General features: G+C 41.3%; 1 protein-coding gene across 1 annotated transcript in view; it reads right to left on the reverse strand.

Moving 5' to 3' along the window:
* Nucleotides 1-23,029, reverse strand: part of SLC35F4 (solute carrier family 35 member F4) — a 277,820-nt gene that overhangs the window by 86,556 nt on the left and 168,235 nt on the right. The window lies entirely within an intron of this gene.

Below are 23,029 nucleotides of genomic sequence, written 5' to 3' on the forward strand. Positions count from 1 at the left end.
GACACAGACTGGCTGAATGGATACAAAAACAAGACCCTTCTATATGCTGCCTACAAGAAACCCACTTCAGACCAAGGGACACATATAGACTGAAAGTAAGGGGATGGAAAAAGATATTCCATGCAAATGGAAGTCAAAAGAAAGCTGGAGTAGCAATACTCATATCAGACAAATTAGACTTGAAAGTAAAGACTATTACAAGAGACAAGGAAGGGCACTACATAATGATCAAGGGATCCATCCAAGAAGAGCATATAACAGTTGTAAATATCTATGCCCCCAACATAGGAGCACCTCAATACATAAGGCAAATGCTAACAGCCATAAAAGGGGAAATTGACAGTAACACAATAATAGTAGGAGACTTTAACACCCCACTTACATCAATAGACAGATCATCCAAACAGAAAACAAATAAGGACACACAAGCTTTAAATAACACATTAGACCATCTTCTCTTAATTGATATTTATAGGACATTCCATCCAAAAACTACAGAATACCCTTTCTTCTCCAGTGCACATGGAACATTTTCCGGGATAGGTCACATCTTGGGTCACAAATCAAACCTTGGTAAATTCAGGAAAATTGAAATCAAATCAAGCATCTTCTCTGACCACAATGCCATGAGATTAGATATCAATTATAGGGAAAAAACTGCAAAAAAAAACAAACACATGGAGGCTAAACAATACACTATTAAACAACCAAGAAATCACTAAAGAAATCAAAGAGGAAATCAAAAAATATCTAGAAACATATGACAATGAAAACACAACAACCCAAAAGCTATGGAACGCAGCAAAAGCATTTCTAAGAAGGAAGTTTATAGCAATATAGTCCTACCTCAAGAAACAAGAAAAATATTGAATAAACAACCTAACCTTACACCTAAAACAATTAGGGAAAGAAGAACAAAGAAACCCTAAAGTGAGCAGAAGGAAAGAAATCATAAAGATCAGATCAGAAATAAATGAAAAAGAAAGGATGGAAACAATAGCAAAGATCAATGAAACTAAAAGCTGATTCATTGAGAAGATAAACAAAATTGATAAACCATTAGCCAGGCTCATCAGGAAAAAAAGGGAGAAGACACATATCAACAGAATTAGAAACGAAAAAGAAGAAGTAACAACTGACACCACAGAAATACAAAACATCATGAGAGACTACTACAAGCAACTATATGCCAATAAATTGGATAACCTGGAAGAAAAGGATAAATTCTTAGAAAAATACAATCTTCCAAGACTGAACCAGGAAGAAATAGAAAATATGAACAGACCAATTACAAGGATAGAAATTGAGACTGTGATTAAAACTGTCCCAGCACACTAAAGCCCAGGGCCAGATGGGTTCACGGGCGAATTCTATCAAACATTTAAAGAAGAGCTAACACCTATCCTTCTCAAACTCTTCCAAAATATAGCAGAAGGAGGAACACTCTTAAACTCATTCTATGAGGCCACCATCACCCTGATACCAAAACCAGGCAAAGATGTCACAAAAAAAGAAAATTACAGGCCAATATCACTGATGAATATAGATGCAAAAATCCTCAACAAAATACTAGCGAACAGAATCCAACAGCACATGAAAAAATCATACACCATGATCAAGTGGGGTTTATCCCTGGGATGCAAGGATTCTTCAATATATGCAAATCCATCAATGTGATACACCATATCAACAAAATGAAGGATAAAAACCATATGATCATCTCAATAGATGCAGAAAAAGCTTCTGACAAAATTCAACACCCATTTATGATAAAAACTCTCCAGAAAATGGGCATAAAAGGAAATTACCTCAACATAATAAAAGCAATATATGACAAACCAAAAGCCAACATCGTTCTAAACGGTGAAAAACTGAAAGAATTCCCTCTAAGAACAGGAACAAGACAAGGGTGACCACTCTCACCATTATTATTCAACATAGTTTTGGAAGTGTTAGCCACAGCCATCAGAGAAGAAAATGAAATAAAAGGAATCCAAATTGCAAAAGAAGTAAAATTGTCACTCTTTGCAGTCGACATGATAGTATACATAGAAAACCTGAAAGACTCTACCAGAAAACTACTAGCAATAATCAATGAATTTAGTAAAGTAGCAGGATACAAAATTAATGCACAGAAATCTCTTTCATTCCTATAAACTAACAATGAAAAAGCAGAAAGAGAAATTAAGGACACTCTCCCATTTACCATTGCAACAAAAAGAATAAAATACCCAGGAATAAACCTCCCTAAGGAGGCAAAAGATCTGTATGCAGAAAACTATAAGACACTGATGAAAGAAATCAAAGACAATACAAACAGATGGAGGGACATACCATGTTCTTGGATTGGAAGAATCAACATTGTGAAAATGACTATCCTACCCAAAGCAAGTTACAGATTCAATGCAATCCCTATCAAATTACCAACTGCATTTTTCACAGAACTAGAGCAAGAAATCTTACGATTTGTATGGAAACCCAAAAGACCCCAAATAGCGAAAGCAATCTTGAGAAGGAAAGATGGAGTTGGTGGAATCAGGCTCCCTAACTTCAAAGTATACTACAAGGCCACAGTGATCAAGACAGTATGGTACTGGCACAAAAATAGAAAGGAAGATCAATGGAACAGAATAGAGAACTCAGAGGTAAGCCCAAACACATATGGGCACCTAATCTGTGACAAAGGAAGCAAGAATATACAATGGAAAAAAGACAGCCTCTTCAATAAGTGGTGCTGGGAAAATTGGACAGCTACATGCAAAAGAATGAAATTAGAACACTTCCTAACACCATACACAAAAAGAAACTCCAAATGGATTAAAGACCTACATGTAAGGCCAGACACTATAAAACTCTCAGAGGAAAACATAGGCAGAACACTCTATGACATCCATCAAAGCAAGATCCTTTTTGACCCACCTCCTAGAATCATGGAAATAAAATCAAGAATAAACAGATGGGACCTAATGAAACTTAAAAGCTTTTGCACAGCGAAAGAAACCATAAACAAGACAAGAAGGCAATCCTCAGAATGGGAGAAAATACTTGTCAACGAAGCAATGGACAAAGGATTAATCTCCAAAATATACAAGCAGCTCATGCAGCTTAATACCAAAAAAGCAAATAAACCAATCCACAGATGGGTGGAAGGCCTAAATAAACATTTCTCCAGAGAAGACATACAGATGGCCAACAAACACATGAAAAGATGTTCAACATCACTAATCATCAGAGAAATGCAAGTCAAAGCCATAATCAGGTATTACTTCACACTGGTCAGAATGGCCATCATCACAAAATCTAGAAGCAATAAGTGCTGGAGAGGGTGTGGTGAAAAGGGAATCCTCCTGCCCTGTTGGTGGGAATGTAAGTTGGTACAGCCACTATGGAAAACAGTATGGAGGTGCCTTAAAAAACTACAAATAGAACTACCATATGACCTAGCAATCCCACTCCTGGGCATATACCCAGAGAAAACCATAATCCAAAAAGAAACATGTACCATAATATTCATTGCAACACTATTTACAATAGCCAGGACATGGCAGCAACCTAAATGCTCATCAACAAATGAATGGATAAAGAAGATGTGGCACATATATACAATGGAATATTACTCAGCCATAAAAAGGAATGAAATGGAGCTATATGTAATGAGGTGGATAGACCTAGAGTCTGTCATTCAGAGTGAAGTAAGCCAGAAAGAGAAAAACAAATACTGTATGCTAACTCATATATTCGGAATCTAAAAACAAAAAATGGTACCGATGAACCCAGTGACAGGGCAAGAATAAGGATGCAGATGTAGAGAATGGATCCGAGGACACGGGTTTGGGGGGTGGGGGTGAAGGGGAAGCTGGGACGAAGTGAGAGAATAGCATAGACATAGATATACTACCAAGTGTAAAATAGATAGCTAGTGGGAAGTTGCTGTATAACAAAGGGAGATCAACTTGATGATGGGTGATGCCTTAGAGGGCCAGGACAGGGAGAGCAGGAGGGAGTCTTGGGAGGGAGGGGATATGGGGATATATGTATAAATACAGCTGATTGACTTTGGTGTACCTCAAAAGCTGGTACAAGAGTGTAAAGCAAGTATATTCCAATAAAGAGCTTAAAAATAAAAAAAGGTAAATAGCGAGGGCTGAGGTAGTTTTGTAGATAGACCTGACAAAATTTGGTGATAGATTACCCAGTCCATGCCAAGAGAGAGGAGAGATTATTCAGACCAAGGCAGGCGATGAGGGGGAAAGTGTTAAGAAAAACCCCCAAGTGTCTGGCTTTTGCAACTGGATGAATATTATTGCACAACGGAGGAAGAACAAATGTTGGAGAGAGGAGGACCCACTGGGATGTGGAGAGGGGTAGGGTGTCAGAAAGGCTGTTGGACTGTACATTCTGTTGCTCAGAAAACATTGAGCTGGAGAAATATGGGAATCATCACTGAGAGATTTTTTTAAATTGATGTAAGTTTGAGGGAGAAAGCTCACACACAGACAAAGCTACAAGAGGAAACAGTTTTGAGCCCCAAGACCTCAAACATTTGGAGATGAGGTTGAAATGGAGCCAGTAAAGGATACAGATGCATTATAAATAAGCATCTGTGAAACTGAAATTCAGAAAGACCTCAAGGATGATAGCTTAATATGCCCCATTTGAAATGCCAAAAAAATTATTTGCCAGGAATTACAAATATAATCTTGGAAGGTAATGAGCTGTTTTGATTTCTGTGAACAAATTTAAATGTTTGAGAAATTGCATCAAACAATTTATGCCAGTATATGTAATTAGGCCAACACATATGGCACCTAAAAACCTCTCACCACACTACATCAGTGGCATGTGCAAAAGTTAGCATAGCAAGGGAGAACTGAGCCTTAACTCATAGCTTCCTGGCTAGACCAGGTGAAGTAAAACAGCTTGTAGTTCCATTTAGGATTTTAGTGTTGATTTGTTGAGGTAGGTTTTATATGCTTTTAACAGATGCTTCAAGATAATTATCAAGAATTTCCACAGTAAACCTTAATGATTGCTTCACAAACACCAAATTACACAGTCTGAGATGTGAAGGGAGTGGAGATGGTATGTAGGGATTTAAGGGAACCAGAAGGAGTAGGCACAGTTTAATTCCCTGCAGAAACCCATCCCTCTGGAGGGAAACTACAACAGTCTGAGAGGAACTGTTTTCTGTACACTGGAAAACATGTACTTACTGAGTGCATAGATCTTACTGAAATATTTTGAAAACGTACTTTCTACTCTTTATTGCAGAGGCTACACTGAAAATACCATTCTCAGTAGTTCCACCCCTTGTGCTTTTTTAAAATATAAATTTATTTATTTATATATATATTTATTGGCTACATTGGGTCTTCATTGCTTCACACAGGCTTTCTCCAGTAGCTGCAAGCAGGGGCTACTCTTCATTGTGGTGGGCAGGCTCCTCATTGTGGTGGCTTCTCTTGTTGTGGAGCACGGGCTCTAGGCATGTGGACTTCAGTAGTTGTGGCACACTGGCTCAATTGTTGTGGCTCATGGTCTCTAGAGCACAGGCTCAGTAGTTGTGGCACATGGTCTTAGTTGCTCTGCTGCATGTGGGATCTTCCTGGAGCAAGAACGGAACTCATGTCCCCTGCATTGGCCGGCACATTCTTAACTACTGCGCCACCTAGGAAGTCCCCCCTTCTGCTTTTTATAACACCTTTGTAGCACATGTGTAGATTGTTTTAACGATTTATAAAGGCTGCCCGTATAACTTGTTTCATGTTAGCCTTCCATTAATCAGTGAAGCATTTACTATTTTTCCTCAACCAATGAGCAAACCAAAGCTCAGAAGAGTTGCTGAAAGGAATTTGGCACATGACCAACAGTTTTCCAAATAAATATTCTAATGATTGCTTTATTCCAGAATCATCTATTAGGCTATTAGGCACTTGCTATAGGTCAGGCATTGTGCTGAGATCTGGAAATATAAAAATATATATATATATATATTTAACAATTTCTACTCACAGTCCACTGATACTTATAGTGGGATTATCAGATAAACTCCCACGTAATATGTGGGATAGATTTATACTAAAAATTACTCATTGTTTATCTAATTGATATTTAGCTGGGTGTTCTGTATTTTTATGTGCACAATCTGGCAACCCTATAAGTCATTAGAAACTTTGTGAACCACCTAGGTTACTTTTACATTATACAAAGCCTTCCTTAATTATTTTTACATTATACAAAGTGATTCTAAATATTTTACTGGCATAAAAATTATACCTGCAAACAAAATGCAAAATGCAGATGATGGTTATTAACCACAGCATACCCAGACAACAAATTATAAGGCTAAGCAAAATCTCATCTCTTATTACATATAAAAGTACTTTTTAGCTTACAAAGAGTTTTGCATACATTATCTCATTAGACCATGCACAAAGCAAATGAGACCAACCCCGATTTACAAGTGAGGAAACCAAGGCTTAGAGAAGTGAGGTGACTTGCTTGGGAGGGAATAGTAAGTCATGGCACTCAGAAACCAGTTAATGAATGAAAAGAAGTCAAGTGCTTCTTTTTCTATAGGATTTTGGATGCTGATGACAATGATAATTGTTAAAATAGAATCCTTAAGTTTTGGGGGAGGCCACAAAGGCAGAGAACAATACAAAAGATATCAACTGTTCCCCAGACCCTAAAGAAAGGGAGCATCATCTAAGCTCACCTGTAAAAGAGGTGCTCTGTAGAAAGCTGGTGACATGCTGTGTCATGGCACCCTCACCCTCTTGCCCCGTAGTGGTGGAGGGGCAGTGTTTCTCCCTCACTTTAGGTGGATGGGCAACACAGGGATCATTTGGGCACTTGGCATGTGTCTGCTGGCATCTGGGGTTCATAAGCACTGCAGCCTGAGTCTCTCCAAGAAAAGTTCAAAAGTGGGATTCTGTGGCTACAGACGTCCCTGTGAGACAGCAGAGTATAAAGAGCAGCATTGAAGCAGGTAGCCCTTCTTTCAACGGCTGGGTGAAAGGACGTGTGCTGGGGACCAGCAAGGGAGCTGTGATCTTAAAAGAGCTCCTGCCCAAGATGGCTACCAAGAGAGGCAACATGACCCAACAGAGTGGGGGTACAGGGAACCCACAAGGGAGGGCTGGGAGCATGATAATCAGCCAGTTTGTGTGTGAGAGGCAACTTCTTAGAACTCTTTGAACTGCTTGGTAAACTCTTGATAATTGTCATCAGAATCCTATGAACTCAGTGCTTTGCCCATTTTACAGATAAGGAAACTCAAGCACATAGGTAGGTGAATTGCCAGCCCGCGTTCATACAGGTGTTGAAGCCGGAATGTAAACTGAGGACCTCTACCTCCAGAGACAGACTCTTAATCTTACTGATTGTATTAAGTCATTTTATTCAATCCTCAAACAACCCTATTATTGTCCTATGGTTATATCCAGCTAGGTCAATAGGATGTGAGATCAAAAGTTCTCAGAAACTATTGATATTGTCATAGAGAAGAAAACAATTTTCCTTTTGATTTTGCACCACCACACACCAAGGAAGGAGATGTGATATATGTTAACTTCGAGCAACAGAACAATTCAGGCCATACTCCTCACCCCCTACTCCCAAAGGCTCTGGAGATCATTTGACAAATAGCAGAAATGATGACAAAACAACGCCAAGTATGCTGTCGAAGTATTGACCCTTCTGTGCAGTCTCTAGGATAAGCTTCTGATATCCAATCACAGGTAGTGGGCAGGTAGCAAGAAGTGAAGAGATAAGAAATAGAGAAATTCTGACCTTAACTGGTGTAATGAAAACTTTAATTTATAAAAGGCCTGCAGTCTTATGCATATTATATGGAAACAAATGCAAATATATGAAGATATAAAATGAGATCCTTGGGAGGAAGTTTCCAGCCAGGACTACTGTACTAAAAGCGAGCTCAATCTTCCAAGCTAATTGATGGAGTTGCTAAAAGTCACCTCTAAAAGGAATTATCACCATTAGACGATACCATTTTACATATTCAGAATCACTGTTTTGATAGAATTTAATACAGAGCATCATACCAACATTTCCTGAGGAGGCTAAGGACTGAAGCCAGCTAGTTTGGTGTTTTATAGAGTCAAATGGGACTAAAGCAAGAGGCAGCCTTTCTGGTACGAGAAAGGCTGCTGCAAAGGAAGGCAGGTGTGCTCCTCCTGCGTGCCCCCAACCACTTCTTCATGGTAAGCACTTATGATTTTCCCACGAGAGATCACCTCCATTTCACGACAGGTCTATATGGTTTAGGTGAAGCTGGACACCCCTCCCCATGCCCCTGAGTCAAGAACAGAGCTGGATAGTCAGTCTATTCCACTCAGACATAAGAGACTCAAGCCATTGAAGGTTGGTCCTGGGACTCTTGCCACAACCTTATGGGAAAGATACTCTTTAATCATTGAGATTGCTTAAATTGGTAGAATGGAGCCTGAAGTTGTTGGGGTCATCTTTGCCACAAAGAAAAATGGAGAGAGGGGCATCGATGTTTTGGCACTTGTATCAGGCCTCACCTGAACTTAAAACTTCCCCTGGACTTTTCAGTTTCATGACCCAATAAAATTTTTGTTTTTTTCTGAACCCAGTTTGAGTTACGGATCTGTCACCTGTAAAGGAAGGGGTCAGGACCATTTCAATAGCCCCAAGCAAGCCAAGCTGATGACAACCAGCTATTGTCAGCACCTAGAAAACAATTTGAAAAAACAACCTCAAGATTAAGTCAATTATACCTGACAGGAGATAATGAGGCCCCCAATCACCACACTGCCTGCTTCCTGCCCAAAATGCATCCTGCCCTCAGTAATGACATAAGCTATCCCACTTCGCATTTTTCTTTTGTGAAAGCATTTTCTCATTCTCTTTAACCTATGTATATAAATTAACAAGACAGAAGATTACTGAGAAATCCCCATTTCCCCACCATCACGTCACTAAGGTATCTTCTGCTTGAGATCAGTTTGCATCTATAAAATGTTATGTTTATGTATGATGATGTTTGGTTTACTGTTCACCAAAATACAAGTCAAAGAAAAGAATCTTCTGATATGCACTGTAAATGTTCCAGATGAATCCATGTGTTCCCAGCATCTTGGCAACTCAAATTTAATCAATCCCACTGAATAAACAGGGGTAAGAGACAAAAACCCTTTTCTGTCCACCTAAACCCTAATCACAAAAAGTGCTAGGCCAACATTTTTTTAAAGCGTCCAGAACTTAGCAAGGGAAAAGAAATGTCAGAAAGTTTCAAGCCAAGAGGACACATGGACACCTGGGGCTTGAACCAATTGCAGACTTAAGCATTTTCCACCTCTTAAATTGTGACTCACAGTGACACTTTTGCTTTGTTTGGGTACTAGTCCTTCACACCCCCCAAATTCCAGGAACATCTTCTTTTGAAATGTGCCAAATACTATGTCAGAGCATTAAAAGGATATTTTATTTGCTCTTTATTCAGTGAGATACTATTCCTATTTTACAAATGGAAAAATTGAGACCCGGAGAAGTTAAGTAAAACATCTAAGGTTATATAGTAAGTAGAATCACACAAAGTCCTACTATATCATTTTGAATAACATATTTCCCATGTTTGGTTCACAGAGATTATTTCTATCAAAATAGTACCTAGAAAAGATAAATATTTTTATGTTCATTCGTTAAAAGGAACCACTTGAGACTCAAAAGAAATCAGGTGAAGTTATACAAATGATATTAACATAAAAATAGAACTCATAGACTTTCTGAAGGCAGACAGTTGATATACTGTGGAATTTACAAAGTGATAGAAAATAGTTTACATGAACTGTGAATTAACTAGTTAATGAGTTATTCATTGGGATATAATATCATGACTTTCTGGTATTTTAAAAATTCATTTTTTCTTGCTAGAAGGCATTATCACACAAGTGAATATCAATACAGTGTTATAAAGAAACAGATATCCTATAAACAAATATTAACTAGGCTTAGAGGGGAAACAAAAGTAGTTAGTTGTACAAAGTAAGTCTCTTTCTGTTCAATATTGGAAGCACTGTTGCCTCAATTATTGTATTTACTCAGAGGAAAGATGATCATAGACAAACTGACTTTAAAAACAGATGATGTTCAAAATAAGGTGGTGATAAACAACCCTGTCTCTCAGTTTCACTGAAAATCTTACTAAAGTCATCAGAGACAGCTTCAGAATCAGATGCTAGGGACCTGGATCGCCAGGGGAACCTAATCTCTCTGGGCCTCAGTTTCCTCATCTATAAGGTGAGCGTTTCAGACAGGATGACCCTAGACAGCAAAACCAACCATAAAACAAAAACACCCTCGAGAATAACAAAGGAGAAAATGCAGATACACTTTCTAGCTGAAGATGTATAATTAGCCAGTTATAAACATGACCTATTTCAAGAAGACAATAATTATGCCTACAAACTCACAAAATGGATAAACTGGGAATTATTAGAAAGTGATTCATCCCACAGTTATTTCAAGTGTCAATATTCTGTGGTACATGATTAAAACATGATTTAGAAAAAAGAATCACCTACAAAATTTTAAGACTATAATTACTGCAGAAAGCCAGATACTGCATGTTAATATGCAACAACTATGAACCTCTCTGGATGCTGTTTATGGAGGGCATGGGCATCTTTATGAAGCTGAGCAGCTCTCTCCCATCTAGACTAGCTGAGGCATAGTGCGGTCCTAGAAGAGGTGGGGGAAAGTAACTCCTAGGCTTATAAGCATCTGTTTTACTAAAATATTATTTGAGAATGATTAAAGATTTTCTTATCTGGACATGACCTCGGGGAAACTACACAATCAATTCTAATCTATAAACACAAATAACCCTCATGTTAACACAAACATGCAGACTCTATTTCTGGGATGTCTGCGTACTCAGAATACTTGCCCTTAGAGCTTCATTAGAGTTTAATGGCCTTACTTCATTTCATTAGTTTATCCCACAGCTGCCCATTAATAAATGAAATAGCAATGAGGTCACTTTCTAAGGTGAAATGGGGGGCGGGTGATGGTGGTGATTTTTTAACCTTACCGAGATAAACTCCTAATTAACCTCAGTTGCGATCACCATTTCTTTCTATGCTTGACTCCTGCCACTGCTGATAAAGGTGTCGGCACCGACGACTGCGTGCTCATGAAAGAGACACCCCACCTTCAGGGATGACTTCACATAAACAACAAATGACTCACACTCAGCTGATAATTTCATTTTTCCAGAAGATTACAGTTGTTTGAAATAGTAAAGATCATCCTAGTAATGCTGATTATCGTATTTCATAAGGTGTAGATTTATAATATTATCCCTACTTAGAATGTCCCAAACACCCCCAAATACATTCCTCCCCTCAGGCATCCATGTCTCAACAAACAGCGTCACCATTCAACCGATAAACATTCTTCTCCCTCACGCCCTGCAGCAAATTCATTAGCAAGTCCTGTTGATTCTGTCAAAAATGTACCTCACATACATCCACTTCCCCCCATTTCTATACCCATCACCCTAATTCACACACCCATCATCTCACGCCTTGGCTGCCATAGTAATCTCTCTCTCTGCTTCCAGCCCTTCCGGCTTCCTTTTCTGCATTCTCCACACAGCAGCCAGTGTGGTCTTTTTAAAACGTGGGTCAGGTCATGCCACTCCCCGCTTAAATCCTTTCAGTGGCCTCCTTGTTCTTAAACCCAGATACTTTTCTTCGGCTTTCAAAGTCCTTCATCATGGTCACCAGTGGGGGGAAAGATGGGAGAAAGGGAAAGTTAGGGAGTTTGGAACTGACATGTACCCACCGTTATATTTATTTATTTATTTACACGCTGCTATATTTAAAATGCATAACCAACAAGGACCTACTGTATAGCACAGGGAGCTCTGCTCAATATTATGTAACATCCTAAATGTGAAAAGAATTTGCAAAAGGATAGATACCTGTGTATGTATAACTGAACCACTTTGCTGTACACCTGAAACTATTACAACATTGTCCATCAACTATACTCCAATATAAAATAAAAAGTTAAAAAAAAAAGTCCTTCATGACCTGACCCCTACCCACCCATCTAGCCCCACCTCACGGCACCCCTCTCTCACTGGTCCCATAGTGCTCTCAAACTGGCCAAGCCCGTTTATGTGTCAGAGCCTTAGCCTATGCTGTTCCCTGTGCCTGGAACTCTTCCCCAGCAACTTGCGCAGCTGGAAACTCACAGTCCTTTAGGTCTCAGATGAAATATCACCTCCTCAGAAGTGATTCTCTACAGCCTCTATCTAAGGTAGCTGCCCTCTCAGTCACACTCCATACATTACGTTGCTGACTTCCATTAGGCACATATCCCAGTCTGAAACCATTTTTCATTGATGTCTTGCCCTGTGTATGGCCTGTCTCTCCCATTAGGGTAGAAGCTCATGAAGACAGCGAGCTTGTCAGTCTTATTCACCACCAGATCAGGACCTCACACACAGCAGGTGCTAAGAGAAGGTCAGTGGACTGACTGAATAAATGAACAAATGGTTTAATAAGACTAAATAGCCCAAAGCCCGCCAAACATAACAGCATCAGACTGTCTTACTTCTGCAGTTGCTTACTGAGGGGTCTCCAGTGGGGCATTCTGAGAAATGAGTCATCCTGGTTGGGAACAAGAATGGCTTGGCAGGGGTGGTGGGAATCTACCTCAAGCCTCAGGAACCCCACCAGTGCACCCTGGCCAGTGCTGGCAAGCGTCTGAGGTCACCCCCTTTCTCTGCTGTGACAGGAGAGGGCCAGCAGCAGGTACAGATGCTGGGAATGCTACCACCAATGAAGCACCCCTGAGGACCAGCTCCACCACACAGGCAGCAAGAGGAACTGGACAGTCCTTTGGACATGAGGAAAGCACCCTCCTCACAGTGGAAAGGGGATGAAGGTCCAGGCACAGCGTGTAGCTATACCAGCCATGCGAGCTCCATGACTGTGGCTTGGGAAAATATCTCTGTATGTGAGTATGAGCTCAGCACCCTGTTTACCGAAAGTTCTCTAATTCTGAGAGACCAAGGCCAGCGGGGCTGGGGGGATCAGAGGTGAGTGCACCACTAAGGGAGAGAGGTTCATCCTTCTTCTGCGGCAAGAAAAAGAGCTGTCAGTTAGGGCCCTAGCCGGGGCAGAGCAGGGGATGGGGACTGCACAGCAAGAGCCAGAGAGCAGGTTTCTTCCCCGGAGGAAGCAATAAACCAGGCTAATGCACTAGATTGTAAGCATCCTAGGTTCCTGGAGGACCCCAGGAAGGAAGCTTCAAGAGGACAGAAATTCTGGCTACAGGCAGAAGGGGATCTTTGAGTCTCTAACATGAGTCTCAAATGGGATGTGACCCAACTTCCTTTTCCAAGTGGGTAAAGTCAGATAAACATAAGTTTAGTGTGGATGAAACTAGAAGTTTCCAGAAGCTTTTGCAAGCTTGATTATGAGTTCCACGGGACTAATATTTTAATGACTGTCAGTAAACCAGGGATGAGAAAATAATGATAAGAAACCCTAGGGACAGGCATCAGGGTGTTCTTTGCTCTTTCCTGACTTGCCCAGTTTCCTCAGTTAAGTCATGTACCTTCCTCTGGTAACTAGAAACCAACCATGATGTGCCCTCATTTCTTCCCAGGAGGAGCCCCCAAATCAACGCTTTTGAAGCACATTTCTTCCCCCATTTAGATCAGTGGTTCTCAGCAGGGGTGATTTTTGCCTCTTTGGACATTTAGTCAAGTTTGGAGACTTTTTTGGTTGTCACAACTGTGGGGTGCTGGGTGCTATTGGCATCTAGCGGGTAGAGGTCACAGATGCTGCTAAACATCCTACAATGCACAGGGCAGGAGCCCTCCACAACAGAGAATTATCCTGCACAAATGTCAGCAGCGCTGAGTCTGAGAGTCCTGACTTGCACGAAGATGCGCTTAAATCTCTGCTGTGGCTCAGGCATTATTATGAGTGTGAGAAGAAGAGGGGAAATGATGTGTGATATGGAACCAAAGCTGACAATTCATCTTGCAAACAATTTTAATCCAGACCAGTTTAACTACACACCCTTTTCCTTTTTTATTTAGTACTGATGCCACCTTGCAGAAGATTGACTCTTTTCTCCAGGCATTTCTCCCTCTATTGGGTAACTTCTTTAGATTTCAGGCAACCCTTTCGGGCTGTTAGAAGCATTTACCTTCAATATATTAAAATACCTCATGTGGGACTTCCCTAGTGGTGCAGTGGTTAAGAATCCACCTGCCAACGCAGGGGACACAGGTTTGAGCCCTGCTCCCGGAAGATCCCACATGCCATGGAGCAACTAAGCCTGTGCGCCACAACTACTGAGCCTAAGTGCCACAACTACTGAAGCCTGCATGTCTAGAGCCTGTGCTCCACAACAAGAGAAGCCACTGAAATGAGAAGCCTGCGCACCGCAACGAAGAGCAGCCCCCCTTGCCACAACTAGAGAAAGCCTGTGCACAGCAACGAAGACCCAACACAGCCAAAACAAAAAAGAAAGAAACCTCATGTACATATTCCTTTAGAAGTTCAATATCACAAAACTCACAAGGCCATTTACAAGGATTACTTTCAAAGGCCTTTTATGGTTACTATTAAATAAATTATATGTTCAGTGTACTGGAGCTTGAGAGAAGAGATAATAGGAGAACCTCTGCCCTGAAGGTCCTGCAATATCCTGAAAAGCCCACATTCAGGTCTCACTGGGGAAAAATTCACAAAGGACACTATTTCAAAGAGAGGACCCAGTGAAACCAAGGCTATTTCTCCTGCTGAAGAACTGAGTGACTGGGGAGGAACAGGGCCTCAGCATCGCTGACTTTGCACCTGAGGTTACTGTGGAGGGAATGGCTGGTGGACAGGAGGGGAGGCCCACAGGGACCACCACCCAAGCTATTGGCTCAGTGTCCAACCTTGTAGTGAGAGCAGTTCAGCTCTGGGCTTTTGATTCCCTTCCCATCACCTCAAATTTAGATACCAAGTAAAATGGCTGGAAACACAAATTTATTTATCTCCCTTGTATGCTTCCTAATCGAGACCTTGGCTAATCCTGCAAATGTTGCTCTGAAGGAATACGTGTCAGGGAGCAGGTGATGTCTGCTGCCACTGGGCACAAGAGAGGCCCCTCCAGGGTGGCCACCTTATCAGGGCTGAGGCCACTCTTGGTTAGTGTATTCATTTGCTAGGGCTTCTGGGACAAAGCACCACAAACTGAGTGGCTTAAACAATAGGAGTTTATTGTCTTACAGTTCTGGAGGCTAGCAGTCTGAGATTAAGAACTGCTTCTAGGACTTCCCTGGTGGCTCAGTGGTTAAGAATCCACCTGCCAATGCTGGGGACACAGGTTCGATTCCTGGTCCAGGAAAATCTCACATGCCGCAGAGAAACTAAGCCCGTGTGCCACAATTACTGAGCCTGTGCTCGAGAGCCCAAGAGCCACAACTACTGAACCTGCGTGCCTAGAGCCCATAGTGCACAACAAGAGAAGCCACCACAGTGAGAAACCCACTCACCACAGCGAGGAGCAGCCACCACTCACCGCAACTGGAGAAAGGCTGTGTGCAGCAATGAAGACCCAATGCAGCCAATAAAAAATTGATGAATTAATTAAAAAAAAAACCTGGCCCCTTCTGAGGGCTGTGAAGAAGAACCTGTTCCGTGCTTCTCCCCAAGCTTCTGGTGGTTTGCTGGCAATTTTTGATATTCTTTGGCTTGTACAAGCATCACCCTGATCTCTGCCTTCATCTTCACAGTGGTGTATGTGTGGTATGTGTGTGTGGGTGTCCAAATTTTCCCTTTTTATAAGGACAACAGTCATAGTGGATTAGGGGCCCACCCTACCCCAGTATGGCCTCATCTTAACTAATTACATCTGCAACAACACTGTTTCCAAATACGGTCACTCTGAGGTCCCAGGGGTTAGGATTTCAACACTGAATTTTTGGCAGGTGTCATTCAACCCATGAGAGGAAGCTGTAATGCAGGGAAGGTTTCTGAGCTCCCAGCATCCTAGCTTACTTAAAGGTCTGCTGATGATGCCAGAGTGCCTCCAAGCCAGAGGATGTTCTAAAGTGTTGTCACAGCCCTTGATTCCGTACTCCATGGTGGCCCCAGCTACTCAATTAATGGCATTTAGAGCTGGCAGATTCTTCAGAGCATCACTTGAGTCATTCTAGAAATGTCTCTCTCCACTCTCTGGAGTCATCCTGTCAATTCAGTGTATCAGAAAGAGTGAGCTGACACTGAACCACCTCTCTATTCTTCCATTTCAAAAAGTAATTAAATGAAGAATAAATTATAAATAACCTCTTTCTAGAGTTGTATGTGACCCAATGAATAGTTGAGTGCCTGCTCTCTTTGGGGACGTGGGAGGATAGTGCCAAGAGCAGTGCAGGAACACGAGACTGACAGGGGTGTGTCCTCATCAAGCACACTGTGGGGTAGACTGGGAAAACAGAGCAACAGTCATCAGGATTTTTATATCCAAGTGATCTAAGGACCTAAATTAGGGCTTCAATATCCAGAAGTGTTGTGAAACCCACAGCGGTGAGGAGGGGCGAGTAGCAGAGTGTGACATCGCTCTAGCGGTTGCAATTCACAAATGTTACCTATAAAGCTTGTTCCAAACACAACCATATACTGTGGCTCCATACTTACCATCTTCTCTTCACCTTTCAGTCCTTGTACCACCTCATCCAAAGCTGTTACTATTGGCTGAATGTGTGTGTCCCCCCAAAGGGACCTTTGGGAGATGATTAGGCCATGAAGGTAGAGCCCTTATGAATGAAATTAGTGCCTTTGTAACAGAGATCCCAGAGAGCTCCCTTGCCCCTTCTACCGTGGGAGAACGCAGCAAGAACACAGCCCTTTGTGTACTTGGATGTGGGCTCTCATCAGACACCAGATCTGCCGGGGCCTTGATATTGGGCTTCCCAGCCTCCAGAGCTGTAAGAAATACGTTTCTGTTGTTTACAAGCCACGTAGTCCACGGTATTCTTTTATAGCAGCCGGAAAGGATGAGGACAGCTGCATTCCTGCCAATGCCCACACCACAGGCTTCCATGACCCTTTCTTAGCTCTTGTTGCCAACATCTATAGACTTGCCCTCTGCACCAACAGTTCTAACCTCATGCTTGAGTATCACAACCAATTATTAACGTCACTTCTCATTTATCACCCATAATAAAATGCCAACATTGAAAAACGATCATTTTTATAGATTAGAATGGTTATCCTTTTAGTGTCACTCCCCCACTCATTTATATCCTGATGCATGAGACCACCTGATCCCATAATCCACAAACAGCATCCCTGAGGAATAAAGGAAGAAGGCATTGCTCCACCCAGCTGCCGGGATCATTTTCCTCAGGCACAGGGCTGATCCTCTCAGTTTTCTGTTCAGGAGTCCCCAAGAGCTTCCTCTTGCCTCTAGAATAAATGCTACCTGTCTTAGCACAGATCACCCCAGGCTCTGCTCCATCTCTCCCCCAGCAGCATTCCCAACTTCATCTTCTTACTTTGCTCCCCCTACACATCTTGCATTCCAGCAAATTGAACTACTGATTTCATTTAAACTTTCTATTTCTGTGCTTTTATTTTTATTGTTCTGCTTGCTATATCTTGCCCCCAACAGCAAGTGCCGAATCCTATCTAATTCTGCCAAGAAGAATTTATCCTCCTCCCATTCAGTGCTCCTGTGACATTCTTGGAATAAATGACTTTACACAATGATCACATCCTACCATAACTTCACTTATTTGCGCATCTTTTCTCACGTTCCATAAGGGACGTGCCTGTTGGTTTCCTCCGTGCACCGAACACATAGACTTACACAGGGGAGGGGCCGAATCAAGGTTCAGTTTCGACCAGACATCAAAGCTGTCAATGAATCAGCACACATATAAGCATCCATCTGGGTCTCTGACTCAAGTGGCTTCTGTTTGCTTTCCTTGACTTCTTCTCTGCCAAGTCTTTTCCATAAGAGAAAGTTTCCAAGTGGGTCTTTTTCTTTCTTTCAACTTTTCAAGAATGGAGAGGGAAAGGGCAGGAGCTTGCCACTATGGCTTTGACCTTGTTAGGATGTTGTGGAGCACAACTGTTGTGCTGTGGATGTTCTGTTAGAACATGTGGAGCACAGTTCTCCGACACCGATCCTTCTGATACATCCATTGAAGCTGCAAGTCAGAACTTAGGGCCATCTCATGCTGTGGGTCTGTTTTTTCTGTGCATGAACTTTCTGTATTAACAACACACTGCCATTGGTAACTGTGGGGTTTTGGGGTGTGATATAATTTATCCTACCACCTCAGGCTAAGAATTGCTAGAAAGACTCTCACAATATCACGCATGCATCATTTCCCCCAAAATACAGGATTTGCACTGGCCTCACTTTTCTCCACTGCGTCACAGATAGCACTGCCCAGGAGATTCTGTGCAGCTCAGAAAGTTCACGCTTCCCCGTGGGGGCTGGATAGCTCTTCTCCAGATAGGCGGCAGCCCTGACTCAGAAATCAGGCCCTGACTGTGATTTAGTTAGCATAATCATACTGGTGGATAATTCATTATTCTGGGGAATTTGAGGTTCTTAGACATGCTAAAATAATTAGATAAAGAAACATAGGCTTAAATATAAGCTGTTTATTGTCTGTTAACTGTATCTCAATAAAAGCTCTAAAAAAAACCCCCCAAAACAGGCAAGTCTTGTACTATTTAAACCATCTCAGAAGATAGGGAAAGAAGGAGAGTCCTACTCATGTTAAGACTTCTCTAGATCTCATAGTAAAGTTCAGACAGTAACATCTGATGAGTTGGTAAAATTAAGAATCATTATAAACAAAACAACTGATTCAGTGATTTATAGGCCTTAAATGGAAAGAAGGGAAAGAAACCATATTTGTTGAGGTCCCTATGACTAGTGCCAAAACACCCACTGTAAGACATGCCCTCTGGCCATAACTGATCTGCAAGAAAACATGGATAATTTTTAAAATAATCATAGAATGGAATAAGCCTTTTTGATTATGACATAAAGGAAAATACTGAAACATTTTATTCAGATCAGTAAAGCAATGAGCACCTAAACAGTCAAAAGACAACACACTGGAAAAATATTGTAAAACATAATCAGCAAAGGGCAATTTTTCTAGATATTCCAAGTAGCTCATATTCAATAAGAAAAGGCTTAACAAAATTAAAAAAAAAAAAAGAGAGAAAAGAAACATAGGCTTAGGTGCCAAAAGAGACAGGTTTCAGTTCTGTGTTTCCCACTAATTGACTACATATAGCCCAGTGGTAGAGCTTGGGCAAGTTGCTGTATCACTTTGAGGAAGTTACCTGCTATCTCTGAGTTTTAATTATTGAACCAGTTCTTGGAGCTTTTTTGAGAATCGAATGGGAACACACATAAAGCATGTTAATAGCGTGCCTGATGCGTGGTAGATGCTCAAGGAGAAAGAGCTGCTATGAGGATGAAAACTCAGGAAGTTGCTTTTCTCTTTGGTGACTCCATTCTTCCCTCTTCAAAACAGATCATAGTTGTCATTTAGTATCATCTGATAAGAGCATTTTATTTCTTAAATCCATTAAATGAACTAAGCATCACAGATGAAAGCCTCTCTATGAAGGGAGAAATTTATACTGTTTTTCAGAGAAGCAGTTAGCTATGATTTAATACAAAATATTTGTTCTCCTAATACTTTATTAATAAAAACTGATGCCAAACATGTAAGTTTCTAGACGTTCCAATTCATTATTTTAAGTGCCTCTTTGTCAGATGGGAACATCTGTGTTGAAACAACTTTGATTCAGTGCTTGTCACAGCAACACTGGTATTTGTCAGGCCTACAATAAATTTCTTTGTATGTTTGCATACATTTGAGATGCTCAACAATTAATCAGAGAGGAAAGAAGCTCCTTTAGTAAAAAGAAAATAGCAGGTAAAAAGGAGCCTTTATCTGTCAGGTTCCAAGGGGATTCCTAATATTTTTGCTTTTTTTTTTTTTTTTACATTTAAGGACACATCATTGATTCCTAACTTGAACACCAATTCCTAAACAGAGATCAGTGTAAAGCCAGATGTGACTCTGGTTGCCAAATTTCTTTGAAAAAATGCTAAGGGTCATGAAGTCTGACCCAGGAGGAAATGCCCTATAGATCTGGATGTCACCTGTCTCTACCACCCCAGTTCCAAATGCAAAGAAGACAGGCAAACAACCCCTAGAAAAGTGCCCAGCATATAACACTCAATATGTGTTTCTAATAAATAAATGATCTCACTTCTATCCTCTGTTCCCCACTTGAACATTTTAGAGAAGCAGAGCCTTCAAGCAGAAAGGTGGCAGGAGGACCCAGAGAGAAAGAGAGCAGTTGAACTTCTGGGCTCCTATTATTGTGCAGGAAGCCGAGAGACAACGAGGCAGAATCCTGAGTCATGAGAATTCAGGGAGATTTCTTTGGCTCTCTACCTTCCCCAGGTGCACACTGTTTCCTAGCAGGGAAATCTGTAAAATGAGCAGGAAGTGTGTACCTGGCTTCCAGGACAGCAAGGGAGGGGTGGGAAGCCTTCCCTGTCCAGTTGGTCATGAGTGGAAAAGAATCCCAAGAGACAAAAGGATTGGGGCAGTAATTAAAGGAAGGGAAAGGGGGCGGGGAGTGGGAAAGGGATGGATTGGGAGTTTGAGATTAGTAGATGCAAATTATTATACATAGAATGGATAAACAACAAGGTCCTACTGTATAGCACAGGGAACTATATTCAATATCTTGTGCTAAACCATAATGGAAACGAATATGAAAAAACTGTGTATATATATATGTGTGTGTGTGTGTGTGTGCGTGTGTGTATAACTGAATCACTGCAGTATGACAGAAATTAACACAACACTGTAAATCAACTATACTTCAATACAATAAATTTTAAATAAATAAAATGCAATGATGAAGCCTTTTGAAAAATTCTAGAAATTGGAAAAAAACAAAACAAAAAACCGTAAGGGAAGCAGGCCAAGTCCCTGGAGCCTGCAGCAAGGGAAAAAAAGAACACTTGCAGATAACCTAAGCCAGGAAGCCTCCTTGCAGTCTCAGCAGTTGGAGTCTGTAACTTCCTACATTTAGCTGCATTTGTGCCACAAAGAGACCTCAAAGGGAGCAGCAAGTATTAAATAACAACAATGGCTAGTATTTACATTGTGTTTCTTATAAGTCAGATAGTGTTTATGGGCTAGGTGCTACTAGTGTTCCCATTTTACAGGTGGGGAGATTGAGGCACAGAGGAGTTATTAAGTATCTTATTCAAGGTCTCACTTCTGGTAAATTGCAGAATCAGGATTTGATCCTAAGTGATCTAGTCCTGGAGACTAAGCATTTAACCACCACATGAGTTCTTACTCTGTGAATTAAAGAGCACATAGCTGAGGGTGTGGACCTCAGCTTTAACATCATTTACTTAAATGTGAGAAAAATAAATAATTCGGTGACAAATTACAATAAATGTCTTCACTTAGTAACCTCTCCCCTCAAAATATGTATAAAGCATTTGGGGAAAATAATCATGAAAAAAGTTACTTTCATGATGGAGCAGATCTACTATAAAAATAAAAAAGTGACTCCAAGAAGCCTGCTGAAGAAGCACGAAGTGGAACTAGTGAATTGTAAGCACAGTTGTGGGCAAATTAGTACCTACTGATTTGATCCCAAATCACCAAAATTTAGGTTCACTGGAAATGTGGGGAGCTCTGTGTCTCCCCTCAGCTATGCTAACAGGCAAATGCTCAGAAGATGCTTGTTGGTTTGTGAGAGATTACCAAATATGTTTGAGCATCCTAGAAAAATGGGGCTCAATTGGAGGAAATAGGGCTGGTCCAAAAGGGCAGATGAAACACACTTTGCAAAATCTTTTTGGCTGGTGAACCCTTGTAGGCCGCTGTCTTCAGACATGCATGTGTGTACATATAACTGTTCTGTGCTGTTGCAATAGTGTGTAAACAAAACATCCAAAAGCAGTAACTGGAATAGATGCGAAGGCATCACAATTAGCAGAAAGGTTTTGGCTCTCGACCAGCTCCTGCTGGGTCTACATTCACAGTTCACAGCTGTTCTGACATCTGCACCAATCATAATTTGTGGAGCAATCCATCAGCAGTTACATGGTCCACAGTGGTAACCAGCCTCCAAGATGGTCCCCAATGGTCCCTGTCTCCTGGTGTTCACACCCTTTGCAGTCCCCTCCCACTTTGAACTAGGGTTGGTCTGTATGACGGATAGAACACAGCAGAATTGATGGCATGTCACTTTTGAGATTAGGGTACCAATGACACTGTCCTGGTTGCTCATTTTCTCTATCAGATCCTCCACTCTAGGGGAAGCCAGCTGCCATATGTGAGCAGCCTTGAGAAGAGGCCCAGGCAGCAAGAAACCAAAGCCTCCTGCCAGCATGAGTAAAGTTGAAAGCAGATCCTCAAGCCTAATCAAGCCATCAAACATTTTGACTGCAACCTCATGAGAGACCCAGAGCCAGAACCGGCCAATTAAGCTGTTCCCAGATTCCGGACTCGCAGAAACTGTGTGAAATAATAAATATTTGTTGTTGTAAGCTGTACATTGTGGGATAATTTGTTAGGCAGCAATACAGAATTAATGCATCCACTTGGCCAACACATGCCAGTTTTCTTCTGCACGGTAGATGGTCTCATGCAATAGTTTTACCGAAAATTAAACCGGGCCGACCAATCCTGTCACCATGTAAATAGTCAAAGAATACTGGAGCAGCCCTTTCAGGTTTCTCATTTTTTGCAGATCCACATAGACAGAAGTGAAAAGACTGGTGTCCATGGTCACCCAGTCACTGTCATTGTGTCATTGCCCTCTCAGGCATCTCAAATTCCTAGGGCTTACAGCCAATCACTGGGACCACGGCTAGGACACAGCTGTCGGCAGGAACTGGAAAGAGCATTTTTACCCTTGCTGGTCTTTTTTCTGCCTGTTTT

Source organism: Hippopotamus amphibius, chromosome 4 (genome assembly GCF_030028045.1).
Source record: "Hippopotamus amphibius kiboko isolate mHipAmp2 chromosome 4, mHipAmp2.hap2, whole genome shotgun sequence".
NCBI lineage: Eukaryota > Metazoa > Chordata > Mammalia > Artiodactyla > Hippopotamidae > Hippopotamus > Hippopotamus amphibius.